General features: G+C 41.7%; 1 protein-coding gene across 1 annotated transcript in view; it reads right to left on the bottom strand.

Annotated features, from left to right (window-relative positions):
- Positions 1-16,066, bottom strand: part of LOC145423961 (NACHT, LRR and PYD domains-containing protein 12-like) — a 943,237-nt gene that overhangs the window by 382,825 nt on the left and 544,346 nt on the right. The window lies entirely within an intron of this gene.

The following is a 16,066-nucleotide window of genomic DNA, read 5'->3' as shown; positions in this document are numbered from 1 at the left end:
TTTTGCTTCCCAGTTTTGTTTTGTGCTTCCTAATTGCAGTTCTTATTTTAACCTACATTTCTGCATTGCAGTTCCTGTAACTGTCCTACTTGTGAACATCGACAAGTACAAGTTGTAATGTTGTAAATTATAATAAAAATTGAGTTAAAAAAAAAAAGAACATTAAAGTCGTACATTTCTCATAAAAACAGGACAAAGACTTGAAAAAGTCGTGTTTTTCCTTCCAGGAACCACATGGCTTCACTTTTAAAGGTGAAGTGTGACAGAAATGGACATATTTGAAGTCCAACACCTTTTTCCAGTCACATTATTAAAGCAGACAAACTACAAGCTCATTTTCATTCCAACAAGTCATCTTCTGACCTGGACTAACAACACTGGTCTCTATGTGCAGCTGGCTGTGAGACCAGTGCTCAGGGAGCGTCTACAAAGTGCAACACTGAAAGAACATCACACACTCATTTGCTTCCAGCACTTTCACACAAACATCTACTGTCATTATTGTCACCAAACTCTGTGGATCCTTTATTGCAAATTCAAATGGGATCAAATGGTCAGACAAAAGAGGGTTATGAGGAAATATGATGAAATGTTGTGTATTAGCAGCAAGTTATTGAATCTTTTTCCTCAGAAACCAAACAAAATGATTGACAAACATGTGTTTACAAAGTCAGTGTTGGACTTGGATCAGCAGGATAAGCTGATGTTTAAAGGCATTTGAGTCTCGCTGTATGAGAGTCCAGTTCTTACTCAATATTTATGGATGATGTTCTTTCAGTGTTGCACTTTGTAGACGCTCCCTGAGCCTCACAGCCAGCTGCACATGGACCAGCTGACATTACCCAGCATTAGAGGCGGCTGTAAAAAATTCATGTTCCCATTTAAATGGTTTTAATTTGAATAAAACGATGTTGATTCATTCAATCCTGAATCGATGTTTAATATAAATGTATTTTGCCAGAATCTCAGGTTAAAGCTCACAAACTATTTCAACAAGCAGCAAACAGATAAAACAGTAAATGAGAGCAGCTAAACACACAAAGATGGAAACACAGAGCGTGGATCGTTCACTCGACGGCACGTACACGGACACGCCGTCGGGGCTGAAAGTGGACAGCTCACAGATCCTGAAGCTGCAGGTTTCATCTGTCTCCAACCAAAACTGAGTGAAACAGCAGCAAAAGAAGATCCAAACTCTGCTTCACGTTTGATCAATATGCTCATGAATTCTCTCTGACTTTGGCTGTTCCTGCCTGCACAGCTCTCTCTCTCTCAGTGTACTCCAAGAACAGCTTCAAACATCTGTTTCTGCATCATTCACTGTTTATTAGCCACCAGTCTGCTGTTGTGTTCAGTGCTGTCGGCCTCTGACAGTAAAGCCTCATTTCTGCTGTTCCATGGAAACTTTTTAAAATGATGACAGATTACAAACTCTCAGCTGTGTCTGTAATCAAACCTCTGTAACTTTGCTTCACTTCAGCAGCATCAGCTCATGTTCACATGTTGATTCATGGTTTTCATGGTTGATTTACCTCATTTTTTCAAAAATGACCTCTGATAGGAAAGTCTCATTTCTGCTGCTCAACACTGAAGAAATGTAAACTTTTCAAAATGATGACAAATTGGAAAACACCTAAACCCAGGAGATGTAACCCTTCTCTCTGGGGCGGAGGCAAGCGGACCACCTCTTTGATTAGAGCTGTGTCTCTAGTCAAAGCAGAGATGGAACGATGCCACTTTTTATGTCCGATATCGATATGAATCCAATATAGTCGATTTTATAATCAAACGTTTTTTTTAATATCTTGCTGCATTTTGTATAAGTTCATACTCAAGTTTAAAAAATCTAAACACTAAAGCTGTTCTGTTATACCTGTCTGCAAAAACACACTGCAGTCAAAACATTAGACAATACTGATCTTTGTATTTAAACTTTTTTTCAGAACTTTAAATCTAAGTATTTAAAGTAATATTCAAAAGTCATTTAAATCAGTCTGATGCAGACGTCAAAAACTCTTTGGTTGTGAATAAAAGAAGTGCAACATCAGCACCAAATAATGTTTCTATTGAACAACTAACACAAACAGGTTGTAGAATGGAGCCTTTTATACTCACAGCTGAACAGAAACAACATCCAGAGTGGAAAACAGTGCAAATAACTGCAAACAGGCTTCATGACACTCATGTTTGATCAGATTCACTCCCTGCTCTCACACACCAACTCCAGACCTGCATTCATCTTTTCCCTCTGAACCCCCCAAACATACAAACCCTGAGCCACCACCATTGCCCTTTCACTGACTGCCCCACTCCACCATTTGACTCTTAGAACTGAAGACGCTTCTCTCATAAGAGGTGAAACATCTTCAAGGAAGTCCAGACGCTTTTCTTTCCAAGCTCCTTAGACTACGATGACCTGGATGTCTGAGAACCTTCACAGACTGATTTTACAAGAACAACTTGTGTCAAAAATCCCTGGCAGTGCCTCTCTGTCACACACACAAATCACTACAGTTACAAATTTAATAACTTAAAAAGTAAAAAGACCACTTTTGAGCCGTGTCTTTTTGGCCGTAAAGAATACCAAAAGAACCGGAATTTAATAACATTAAAAGCAAACAATAAATGAGCAAAGTAGTGCATGATAAATATAGACAAATACAAAGTGCAATATAGAAACACTGGGTAAAAAGAAATGAACAATTAAAAAGGAGGATAACAGATGTGAGCAGTAGTTAAACAGTAGAAATAAATATATAATAAACAAACAAAAATAGATAATAAATGAAAGCCAGGTCTGAAAGGTGAGTTTGGCTTTAAAAGCATGAAAACACACTGCTGTCTTCAGGAAGGCTGCTCCAGTAACAGAAAGTCATCTACATGTGGGTTTAGTTCTGACTTTAGGGACAAGTAAAAAAATAAAATAAAATAAAAACATCTGTCCAGACAACCTGACAGTCAAAAATATAAACTCAGGAACTTAAAAGGAAAATTGTGCTGACTTTGAACGTCCGCATCAAGATAAACTTACAGATTTAAGAGTCAAAAAGTGTCAAAACGTCTGTATCCTTACCTGAGAGTTTCAAGTTTACAGTCAGGACTCTTTAGTCCAACACACAGCAAATCCAATTCTGAATCCTGCAGGTAGTTCGAGCTCAGGTCCAGCTCTCTCAGATGATTGGATGGGGAGCTGAGAATTTCAGACAAAGCTTCAAAGCTTCTTTTTGAGAGTTTACAATAACTCAGCCTGAGGAAGAATAACAATGGAGACATATTCTTTTATTCATCTAGCATTATTAAACATATTTGTTCATAGATTCACTTACAGCACTTTCTTGGATGCTTTGACCACTGGCAGCAGCTTCAAAAATGCCTTCTCTGAACCGGAGTATTTCTCCAGGTCGAACTCATCCAGATCTGATGACAGTAAGATGAAGACCAGAGCCGACCACTGAGCAGGAGACAGTTGATCTGTGGAGAGACATCCTAATCTCAGGGACTGTTGGATCTCCTCCACTAGAGAACGATCATCCAGTTCATTCAGACAGTGGAACAGGTTGATGCTTTTCTCTGCAGACAGTTTCCCACTGAGCTTCTTCTTGATGTAGTGAACTGTTTCCTGATTGGTCTGTGAGCTACTTCCTGTCTGTGTCAGCATGCATAGGAGATCCTGATTGGTCTGCAGTGAAAGACCCAGGAGGAAGCGGAGGAACAAGTCCAGGTGTCCATTTGGACTCTCTAAGGCTTTGTCCACAGCACTCTGGTAGAAGTCTTTTACAGTAAGTGTTTTCTGGAAGATTTTAAAGCGAGGAGATTGTTTCTTAAGCAGGTTGACTCCAGAGTTGATGAAGGTCAGATAGACATGAAGAGCAGCAAAGAACTCCTGAATGCTCAGATGGATGAAACAGTAAACAACGTTGTTGAACATGTGACACTCATCAGCTTTAAAGATCTGTGTGAACACTCCTGAGTACACTGAGGCTGCTCTGATATCGATGCCACACTCTGTCAGGTCTGATTTATAGAAGATCAGGTTTCCTTTCTGCAGCTGATCAAAGGCCAGTTTTCCCAGAGACTCAATGATCTTCCTGCACGACTCTGTCTCAGCTCCTCCATCATACTTGATGTCCTTCGTTTTTAGGTGAAATAGCACAAGGCGTAGGTAGAGCTCTGTGAGAGTCTTAGGCAGATCTTTGCTCTCTTTGTTCTTCATGACAAACTCCAGAACTGTAGCAGTGATCCAGCAGAAGACTGGGATGTGGCACATGATGTGGAGGCTTCGTGATGTCTTGATGTGGGAGATGATGCTGCTGGCCTGCTCTGAATCTCCGAATCTCTTCCTGAAGTACTCCTCCTTCTGTGGGTCAGTGAACCCTCTGACTTCTGTCACCATGTCAACAATGTCACAAAGGATCTTATTGGCTGCTGCAGGTCGTGTGGTTATCCAGAGGCGAGCAGAGGGAAGCAGTTTCCCCCTGATGAGGTTTATCAGCAGCACATCCACTGAGGTGGACTTTCTAGGGTCAGTCAGGATTGCAGTTTTGTGGAAGTCCAGAGGAGGTCGACACTCATCCAGACCATCAAAGATGAACACAACCTGGAAGTCTTCAAAGATGTAGATTCCTGCTTTTTTGGTTTCAGTAAAGAAGTGATGAACAAGTTCCACCAAGCTGAACTTTTCCTCTTTCAGCAGATTCAGCTCTCTGAAAGTGAATGGAAACATGAACTGGATGTCCTGGTTGGCTTTGTCTTCAGCCCAGTCCAGAGTGAACTTCTGTGTTAGGACTGTTTTCCCAATGCCAGCCACTCCCATTGTCAGCACTGTTCTGATTGGTTTATCTCTTCCAGGTGGGAGTTTAAAGATGTCTTCTTGTCTGATGGTTGTTTCTGGTCTGTCTGGTTTCCTGGATGCTGTTTCAATCTGTCTGACCTCATGTTCATCATTGACCTCTGCAGTCCCTCCCCCTGTGATATAGAGCTCTGTGTAGATCTGACTCAGGAGGGTCGGGTTTTCTGTTGTAGAAATCCCCTCGAGCACACACTGGAACTTCTGCTTCAGGTCTGACTTGAGTTTGAGCTGACACTCAGTGAGAATCTCTGCATGAATAAACAGCAAATGACACAAATGAGAAAACTGCATTCTGGTTACTGTGGTTATGTGTTCAGTTCACTGGACTCTTGGTGTCATGATCCGGGTGAGTCTGAGTAACTTTCCACAGCATCAGCTCTCCTCCCCTGGGTGGAGCCCTCCTCACTCCTCCCTGCTCCTCACCTGTTGCCAATTACTCCGGCAGTATTTATGAGCAGCACTCACAATGAACCTTCTCCAGATTGTGTGCTTAGCACAGTCAGTTCTCTGCCTCACATTTTGTCTTGTGCTCCTCAGCTTGTTTCGCGTAACCCTCTTTTCCTGTTCCCTAGTCGGCACCTGGATACATCTTCCAACTCTTGCCATAAGTCACGCCTCAGGATTCTGCCCTGCCACTGCTGGGAAAACTCACTCTTGCAAACTGCCATCCTCACCTGCCTGCCTCCCTGTGCACCCACATCTCACTCTGTACCCAGATTTAATTCATCTCCTCCTCCAGCTGATCTCCACCTGCAGCCACGTAACACCTCTTAGTTTTTAAATCTTGGACTCATTCACTACACTGTGGACCACTCTGATTATTATCTCCTTTGTTCCAGTGATCCTGGATAGTTTCTATTCGCCCGATTCTGCCCCTGTTGTTCCTTTGACCTGCCTCAGCTTATGTTCTGGCCTCAGCTCTGCACTTCTCATAATACCTCGCTTGCTGTTGAATTTAGCTGTGATTCAGCTTTCTCCGTCAAGAAATCTAGTAAAATACATTTCTGTTAAAAGTCACTCAGCCTCCGTTTTTTGGTTCTGTGCTTGACTCCATTCCTTTTCATGAGCCATTGAGCCCTGACACTTGGGTTATAACTGAGGGCAGGTTTTATAGAGACACATTTGATTTAATTGTGTTTATTTATACAGCACCAAATCAATACTAGCAACATTTCACATATTACATAAACAACACTATGGAGCCAGTGATGAATAAATATGTAGAATAAATGAAAGAATTTCAAGTATAAAAGTTTTTTTTATTAATTCCTCCAAATAACAACAACAGTCACCCCAATGTGCTTTATATTGTAAGATAAAGAACCTACAATAATACAACAGAAAAAAACCCAACTATCTTTTTGGGTCCTGAAAACTGAAGGCTCTGCCTCCCATTCTACTTTTAAATACTCTGTGAACAACAAGTAGGCCTGCAGAGCGAGAGCGAAGTGCTCTAATAGGGGGATATGGTACTACAAGGTCATTAAGATAAGATGGGGCCTGATTATTTAAGACCTTGTATGTGAGGAGCAGGATTTTGAATTCAATTCTGGATTTAACAGGAAGTCGATACAGGAGAAATCTGCTCTCTCTTTCTAGTCCCTGTCAGGACTCTTGCTGCAGCATTTTGGATTAACTGAAGCCTTTTCAGCGAGTTTTTAGGACTTGCTGATAATAATGAATTACAGTCGTCCAGCCTTGACGTAATAAATGCATAAACTTGTCACGGCTGGGGCAGCAGTCGTGCGGTGGAGTTAAATGAGGACCCAAGTTGCAGACAGTGGTGGAGATGCGAGTGAGGTTTTATTTACAGTGAACAAACCAAGGTGAGGGCAGAACTAAACATAAACCTAAACTGGAAAAACTACAGTGGCTTGCAAAAGTATTCGGCCCCCTTGAACTTTTCCACATTTTGTCACATTACAGCCACAAACATGAATCAATGTTAGTGGAATTCCAGGTGAAAGACCAACACAAAGTGGTGCACACGTGAGAAGTGGAACGAAAATCATACATCATTCCAAACATTTTGTACAAATAAATAACTGCAAAGTGGGGTGTGTGTAATTATTCAGCCCCTGAGTCAATACTTTGTAGAACCAGCTTTTGCTGCAGTTCCAGCTGCCAGTCTTTTAGGGTCTGTCTCTACCAGCTTTGCACATCTACAGACTGAAATCTTTGCCCATTCTTCTTTGCAAAACAGCTCCAGCTCAGGCAGATTAGATGGGCAGCGTTTGTGAACAGCAGTTTTCAGATCTTGCCACAGATTCTGGATTGGATTTAGATCTGGACTTTGACTGGGCCGTTCTAACACATGGACATGTTTTGTTTTAAACCATTCCATTGTTGCCCTGGCTTTATGTTCAGGGTCGTTGTCCTGCTGGAAGGGGAACCTCCGCCCCAGTCTCAAGACTTTTGCAGACTCCAAGAGGTTTTCTTCCTAGATTGCCCTGTATTTGACTCCAGCCATCTTCCCATCAATTCTGACCAGCTTCCCTGTCCCTGCTGAAGAGAAGCACCCCCAGAGCATGATGCTGCCACCACCATATCTGACAGTGGGGATGGTGTGTTCAGAGTCATGTGCACTGTTAGTTTTCCACCACACATAGCGTTTTGCATTTTGGCCAAAAAGTTCCATTTTGGTCTCATCTGACCAGAGCACCTTCTTCCACATGTTTGCTGTGTCCCCCACATGGCTTGTGGCAAACTGCAAACGGCACTTCTTATGGTTTTCTGTTAACAATGGCTTTCTTCTTGCCACTCTTCCATAAAGGCCAACTTTGTGCAGTGCACGACTAATAGTTGTCCTATGGACAGATTCCCCCACCTGAGCTGTAGATCTCTGCAGCTCGTCCAGAGTCACCATGGGCCTCTTGGCTGCATTTCTGATCAGCGCTCTCCTTGTTCGGCCTTGTTCGATTACACACAGGTGCACTCTATTTAGTCATTAGCACTCATCAGGCAACGTCTATGTGCAACTGACTGCACTCAAACCAAAGGGGGCTGAATAATTACGCACACCCCACTTTGCAGTTATTTATTTGTAAAAAATGTTTGGAGTCATGTATGATTCTCGTTCCACTTCTCACGTGTACACCGCTTTGTGTTGGTCTTTCACCTGGAATTCCAATAAAATTGATTCATGTTTGTGGCTGTAATGTGACAAAATGTGGGAAAGTTCAAGGGGGCCGAATACTTTTGCCACTGTAACAGACAAACCTGAAAACATAAGGACAGCGGGGAATACACAGAGATGACACAAAGAAGGCTGGATAGAGAGACGAGTAGTAACACTGATTAACACAGTAATGCAGACGACACAACGAGGAACACAGGCAGACACACACTATAAATACACACAAGGTAATGAGGGAATGACACACAGGAGGGGAGCACAGCTGATCCTAATTCACAAGACGAGACACAAACCTTCAAAGTAAAACAGGAAACAGACTGTTTTACAACACAAACTCGGGGACACGAACAGAACACAGAGGAAAGACACAGGTAGAGATCAACCTAAGAACTAATACAAAATCAGAATTAACACAAAGTACACAAGGTGATACCAAAAATGAAACAAAACGCTGAACGACCCAGGACCATGACAGAACTAGTTTTTCAGTGTCACTCTGAGACAGGATATTTCTAACTTTAGAGATGTTGCACAAATGGAAGAAAGCAGTCTTACATATTTGTTTAATATGTGCGTTGAAGGACATGTCCTGGTCAAAAATGACTCCAAGGTTCCTCACAGCGTTACTGGAGGCCAAGGTAATGCCATCCAGAGTAAGAATCTGCTTAGATACCATATTTCTAAGATTTTCAGGGCCGAGTACAATAACCTCAGTTTGATCTGAATTAAGAAGCAGAAAGTTAGCGGCCATCCAGGTCTTTCTGTCTTTAAGACATTCCTGCAGTTTAACTCATTGGTGTGTGTTATCTGGCCTCATTTATGTTGATAAAACAGCTCTAAAACCAATCTGACAATATAAATCTGTAAAATGGGCAGAAAACCTGCTGCTGGTCCCATTTTAATCAAACCAACCCAAAGAGCAGATATTCATGTGTACACAGGAGGTTATTTGTGCAGATGCATAAAACACAAACTGTTGGCTTTCTGCAGTCTCTCACTCCTGAAAGTGTTGGCAAGTGTTTTGGATTTATTATTTATATGGATTTTAATGGCACCTGTGTAATGTTAACTAAGGTTTTTATTGTTTATGTGTTTTTTGTTTAGTCATTCCCTGACTTACCTGTGGGTTCTGGGATGGTTTTATTTAAATTCTCCAACAGATCATTCTTGTTTATCCTCCCCAAAAGATTTTTAGTGACTTCAAAAGTGTTGATAGAGTAGGTATCAAACATCAGATCCACTATGTTCGTCCTCTCTGCATTCTCCAGTTTACTCACTGGGATTGCTGGTAAACCTTCTACAGACCCGTTCTTCAGATGCCACTTGAATTTTTCAAAGTCATCACGTCCCAAATCCTCCAAAGTCCCCAGAAGGATTTCTTTAGGTGTCGTCATCTTTTACCCTGTAAGGATCCGATAAACAAAGACTGTAACAACAGCTGGAGAGGTAATTGTCTGATTTATCAGAATTTAACTTGATTCTAACAGCAGTTCATCACTACCACCAATAAATTTCTAAGAATGCAACAAAATTGCACATGAAGAAGCACATAGAGAAGTATCCAAGTAACACTTTGCTACAATATAAAACAAACAATTATAAATAAAGAAAATATATAAACTAAATATATACACTACCCGTCAAACGTTTTAGAACAGCCCAATTTTTCCAGTGTTTTTGTCACGGTTTGCGAGCCGTGTGTAAATTATCAAAGGACCCTTTATGCAGGCAGCTCAGATGCAAGTGAGTTTATTCATCACATGGTGATACAAAAAGAAATGGCGAAGGTGAGCATGGAAACTAAGCAAAAACCTAAAAACTAATAGTACACGAATATGAAGAAGTACACGAAGGGAAGACGAAAACACGGAACACAAGGGGTGGGAGCAAAGCACCACAACACATCACTATATAGACAGTTACACAGAGGGAGACACAGAAGGCAACAACACAGGGCGGAACAAATGGACAGAGAAGACTAAACACAGAACAGAGCGCACAGAGAAACAAGGGGGGCAGGGAATCAAAACCTAGGAAGCATAGAATAACTCACAAACTAAACTGACATAACACAAAAATCACAAAGAACTGAAACCACTAGCTCAGGAGACCCAGGACCCTGACAGATACGCAGACGAACCAGCAACTAACAGAGGCAAACACAAGGTTTAAATACACAGAGGGATAACGAGGCAATGAGACACAGAAGGAGGACACAGCTGGGAGTGATTGACAAGACGAGACAGAGGAAACGCAAACTAAACACACTGACATGAGACACGGACCTTCACAACAAAGCAGGAAATACAAAGACTGAACTTAGAGGTACAACAAAACACAGAACCAAAACGTAAGAATAAACAAAGATACATCATGAAATCAAAGATTAACAATACAAAACAGAAAACACTGAGTCACAGACCCAGGATCGTGACAGTTTTATTGAAAATATCCTTTTTATTTCTCATTGCGCTCTGAAATGAAAGCATAGTACAAATAAGCAGTTGGAGTTAAAAATAAATCATGAAACACATTTATAGACCAAAGTTTATTCTAAACGTTTGACTGAACACACCCGTGGCTTCTGTCTACAATAGAAATCAAATATTCTCCCATATCTGTGGCAGATGTTCCCGTAAACGTGGACCTTGTAATAATAATAATAATAATAATAACTTTATTTATAAAGCGCTTTCAAACAAAGTGCTGTACAACTAAAGAGATAAATTAAATAAAAGCGATACATAGCAATACAGGTAAAAGACACAATACAAGTTAAAAACAATAAAAATGTAAAAACTAAAAGCCATAGAATTAAGACATGTAGGATCGGGTGAACAAATGTGTCTTCAACTTGGTTTTAAAAACCTCCACAGAGCAGCCTGCCGAATATCTTGTGGGAGGTTGTTCCACAGAAACGGGGCATGAAAAGAAAAAGCTCTCCAATTGTCTTTTTTCTGGCTCTAAGAACTTTTAGAAGACCAGAGTCCTGAGATCGGAGAGCACGAGATGGAACATAAAGGTGTAAAAGGTCAGAGAGGTATGAAGGTGCCAATCCGTTTAAAGCCTTGTAGGTGAGCAGCAGGACCTTAAAATCTGCTCGAACCTGACAAGGTAGCCAGTGAAGACATCTCAGAACAGGGGTAATGTACTCAAATTTCCCAGTTCTTGTTAAAATGCGAGCAGCTGCATTTTGCACCATCTGCAGACCTCTAAAACTTTTCTTTGGTAGGCCAGAAAGAAGAGCATTGCAATAATCAATACGGGAAGACACAAATGCATGGACAAGAACCTCTGCAGTGTCGCTTGACAAAACTTGTCTGATTCTGGCTGATGTTCCTCTAATGATAAAAGGCGGTCTTTGTTATCTCTTTTACATGAGATTCGAAAGAGAGCACCATGTCGAACCACACGCCCAAGTTTTTTACCTTGTTCCTGCAATTTATGACACTGTCATCAATTCTCAAGATCAAATTTTGGGACAAGTGCTGAAATTTGTGTGGCCCAATGACCATCACCTCTGTCTTATCAGTATTTAGGAGCAAGAAATTATCTGATAACCAGCCCTTAATTGCAGATAAACAACATTCTAGTTTAGAGACTTCAGCACAATTTCCAATGGTTAAAGGAACATAAAGCTGCAGGTCATCAGCGTAACAATGAAAGGTTACATTAAAAGAACGTAAAAGAACACCAAGAGGCAGCAGGTACATAGAAAACAGCAATGGTCCCAGTATGGAGCCCTGAGGGACCCCATGCCTCACTGCACAAGTCTCGGAGAGATCGTTTTTAAAACTAACAGTCTGAGACCTCCCAAACAGGTGAGATCTCAGCCATGATAAAACATTTCCTGTAATTCCAATAAAATGTTCAAGCCTATCCAATAAAATGCAGTGATGCACAGTGTCAAACACAGCACTTAGATCCAGCAGTAATAAAACTGAAGTGCGATTGTTGTCTGCATTTACCAGCAGATCATTTACCACTTTGACTAAAGCTGTTTCTGTGGAGTGATTTGGTCTAAAAGCAGACTGAAATGGTTCAAACAGATTGTTAGTTGACAGATGCTCAGTGAGCTGCTTAAAAAACACTTTTTCAAAGATTTTAGATAAAAAAGACAGACGTGAGATGGGTCTATAATTTGCGACTAGTGGTGGGTTTTGATAATCGATTTATCAATTAAAATCGATTCTGGCTTGGATAACGTGATATCGATGCATTAAAATCCTGAATCGATTTTTTAATATAATTTTATTTTGCCCGAAACGCCAGAATCTCAGGTTAAACCTCACAAAACTTTAACAACCACCAAACAGCTGAAACAGTAAATGAGAGCAGGAACACGGATTCTGCACAAAGATGTAAACACAAAGCGCGGAGCCGCCGACGCATCAGAATCAGTGAGATGTTGCCTTTCTCACCCGATGGCACGGACACGGTCGGGGCTGAAAGCCGAGCTCCGAGCTTTGTGTTTACGTCCTTTTTACGCTGATTCTAAAGCTGTTAGTTTTATCTCTCTCCAAACAATATTGACTGAACCAGCAGCAAAAGGAGATCCAAACTACGCTTCACATAAACATAGTCATGAACTCACTCTGACTTTTGCTGTTTTGTTTCCACCAGGATAAAATCACACTTCATGCACATTTCATGCATTTTAGACCTTCTTCAGAATACTGTACTATGGGCATTGTAGAATATTTAGCTGATTTAGAGTTTAGAAATGTATTATCATAGAATGTAGAACTGTTGTAGAGACACTGACACTGCCCTCAATATAATAAAGGCTGACTCTGTCGTGAACTTAGGAGTAGATTGTACCCCTCCCCCACTTGAGCTGTGAAAGTAAAACAGAGAAGAGTTAATGCTGAGTGGAAATTCCCCAGAGGATGTATGGTGGGGGGGGTCTCAACATTGTAACTGGATACCTGTGGTCTGGAAGGGAGAGGGGTTTTATGACCTCTAGGGAGTTACCTACACCCACAGTGTTTTAACTGTCACGCACACACATCCACACGCACACTCACTCATGTGCACACAGTCACACACGAGCACTCATATAGGCACGGGGAACGCGCACATGTAGGCATTCATGTGCTCGTGCACATAGACACAGACACAGAGTTTGCAGCACACCTTAGGGGGTTTTATGATGGGGTCCTTCTATAAAACTGTGTTTCACAGACAAAGGAGTGAAGATTTTGGAGAGGGACACCGGCCTCGTCTTCCCTTCTAGAAGTGCATGCTTAAATGAGGATAAATGAAGAAGAGTAAAGATAAATGGAGATGAGTAAATGAAGATGAATAAAGATGAATAAAGATTTTGTGAAAATGACTACTGAGTCCGGTGCCATCTCTGGATGCTCGAGGAATAAAAGAACCAGGGTAAAACTGATTTCATAACAGTTTCCATGGTGCTGATCCAGAATCCTTACATTATTATTTATTACTAGAGCTACAATAATAAAGCAATGAGGAGGGGGAAGTAATAAATATGAAATAATGTATTTATGATGATTCCATTTGTTTCACTATCCACTCTGTGCAGGGCAAAGCTTATTACATTTTTAAACTGTAGAGATACAATCATTTTACTGCTGTAACATCCAAATTTTATCTTATTAAAAATATAAAGCTAATATAATCTGCTTCTTAAAGTATGTTCTTTAAAATACAGCGTGTGTTTTTTAAAATATTATAATTATAATAATGCATAATTATGTGGACATGCATATTAGATCGTTTTTTAGTGAAATATAATCCCCTCAGAAAGGCAGCAAATGCTCTGTAACTTACTTTAAAACTAAATATGTTCCCTAAAACGGTGACAGAGCTACAGACCTATGACAGCCTTACACAGGTAGCCAGCAGCTATGACCAGCACTACATGTGCAGTTAATAAAAGGACAGGTAATGTTTGTCACGCTGTTGCACACACAGCACGCTCGTTTGTTTCAGTTCGTCAAATTGCCACAAGACAACTTGCCAACGTGTACGTAATAAGCCAATACTCCTGTGTGCTACACACTACAGTGTACGCTGTACAGCTACTTACTGGGTTTGTCGCATCAGTCTGTGTCTCTGAGTTAACTTGTGTTTCTCCTACAGCTCCGGACCGCTAAAAATGCGCGTGCTCTTTGTGAGCTCGTTCCCGGCTCGTAACCAGCGCGTTCTGCCGTCGAGGGCGATCATTGGTTAAATGTGATCATGTGACTGATGCAAGCCAGATCCTTTTATTTAGCAAAACTGTGATTAATAGTTAAATATTATTGTTGAGGGGCACAGACAGGACTCCGCACGCACACACATAAAAATAAAAAAATAAAAAAAATGTTTTTTAAAAGTTGCCTCAACAAAAGGGCACTTTGGGCACCCATCAGGAAAGGGGCGGGTGCTCAAGCCCCTCCAGCCCCCCCCCCCCCCTCTGCACGGGCCTGCATAACTTACTTAGACAACCTAAAAATGTTATTGTTGGGCTTTTTTCAGTGTTTTGTTTGTTCGTGAGTAAATCGGTTTGGCTGAGATTAAAGTTATTAGATTAGATAAAATAAAACTTTATTAATCCCCCGGGTGGGTTCCTCCTTGGTTTTTACACAGCTGAATAAACATCAAACAGAAAACTGATTAAACAGAAGTATGAGACGGTCGAGAATTTACTCCAGTGTCCTGTTATATTTTAGATAGCAAGGAGCAGACGGCCGAGTTTATTAAACTCCACCGAGACAGCGGTGACGCTAATCAGAAGGCTAGACCGTCCAATTTCCCCAGCTGTTTACTTCCGGCATACCCGACCTTCTGAGGACCCAGCCCACGTACGCCGCGAAGGCCGGGTCCTCAGGAGGATGCAGCCGATGAATTTGGACACTGTCACTACCCAATCGGGGGTGTGCCAAATGGCGGAGTGAGTAGACGCTCTCTACCGAGTTCTGCACAGAAAGTTCGTGAACAACGGTAAAACCTCAACTTTATGCTGCTAACACTAACAATTCACTAAATAAGAGAAGATGCAGCAATCATAGGGCAAGAAGCAGCAGAATGCCGAATCAGAAAGGAGCGAAAAGGGGACTGGAAAGTTCCAAGTCTAAGATAGCGCCTGAGAATGCTAACGAGGAGAGTGCTACGCCCAGCAACGTGCTAATGGATAGCTTCCATAACTACGCAGCTACTACGGTGGCACTCACGTTAGCCGAAGAAGAAGTGGATGAGTTCCCACCTCTCCCTGTTACACCTCTCAAATCGCCAGCTCCGAAGAAGGTGATGTACGAACGCAGCAACTCTGACCCAGTTGATGTAAATGAGATAATTTCTCGTCTGTCGGCACTAATAAACACCAGGTCTGATAACATTGAGAGCATGGTGAGAGAGAACTCGAACATGGTGAAAGAGAATACGCTCCAGATTGAGGGTCTCAAAAAGACGATTGATTTTGTGTGCGCGGAAATGAAAGATATGAAGGGGAAAGTTTGCGACTTGGAAAAAAAAGTAACTAAAGAGGAAGGTCGAGTGGACAACTGCCAACAGAGAATCTCTGAGTTGGAAAGATATTCCAGGAGGTGGAATCTCAGACTACATGGAGTCAGGTAGGCTGAGAAAGAAGACGTAAGGGGAAAGGTGACTGTGATATGCCAGTCTGTTCTGCCAGAACAAAATCATAGGCTGCCTGACGTCATCGACACCGTACACCGACTCGGAGCCAAGCGACAAGGTAGCACCAGACCTAGAGGCATCATCGTGCAGTTCACCTCCCGAATCTACAGAGATGCTGTATGGAAAGCAGCCAAAACATCCTCCTACCTGCAGGACAATCATTTGAGGTTCGCTGAAGATCTGTCCAGGGAGGACAGAGAACGTCGTGACAAACTGTGGCCGATGATAGACAAAGCCCCTAAGGAGGGTAAGCCGGCTTATTTCGTGGGAGGCCGAGGATTCATCAGTGGATCAGAAGTTTTCCCTCCTTCATAGAGACGCTTATTCAGTCTCCGAAATGACATTTCTGTAAGCTTGTTTACATGGTGAACTTGATATTTTCACCCTCAGGTTAAAGTTTTATTTTGTGTTGAAGAGTGTGTTTATCTATAAAA

This window comes from Astatotilapia calliptera, chromosome 23 (assembly GCF_964374335.1).
Source record: "Astatotilapia calliptera chromosome 23, fAstCal68.1, whole genome shotgun sequence".
NCBI classification, from domain to species: domain Eukaryota; kingdom Metazoa; phylum Chordata; class Actinopteri; order Cichliformes; family Cichlidae; genus Astatotilapia; species Astatotilapia calliptera.
Note: the sequence above shows the minus strand (reverse complement) of the source record. Positions and strands in the feature narration are given on the sequence as shown.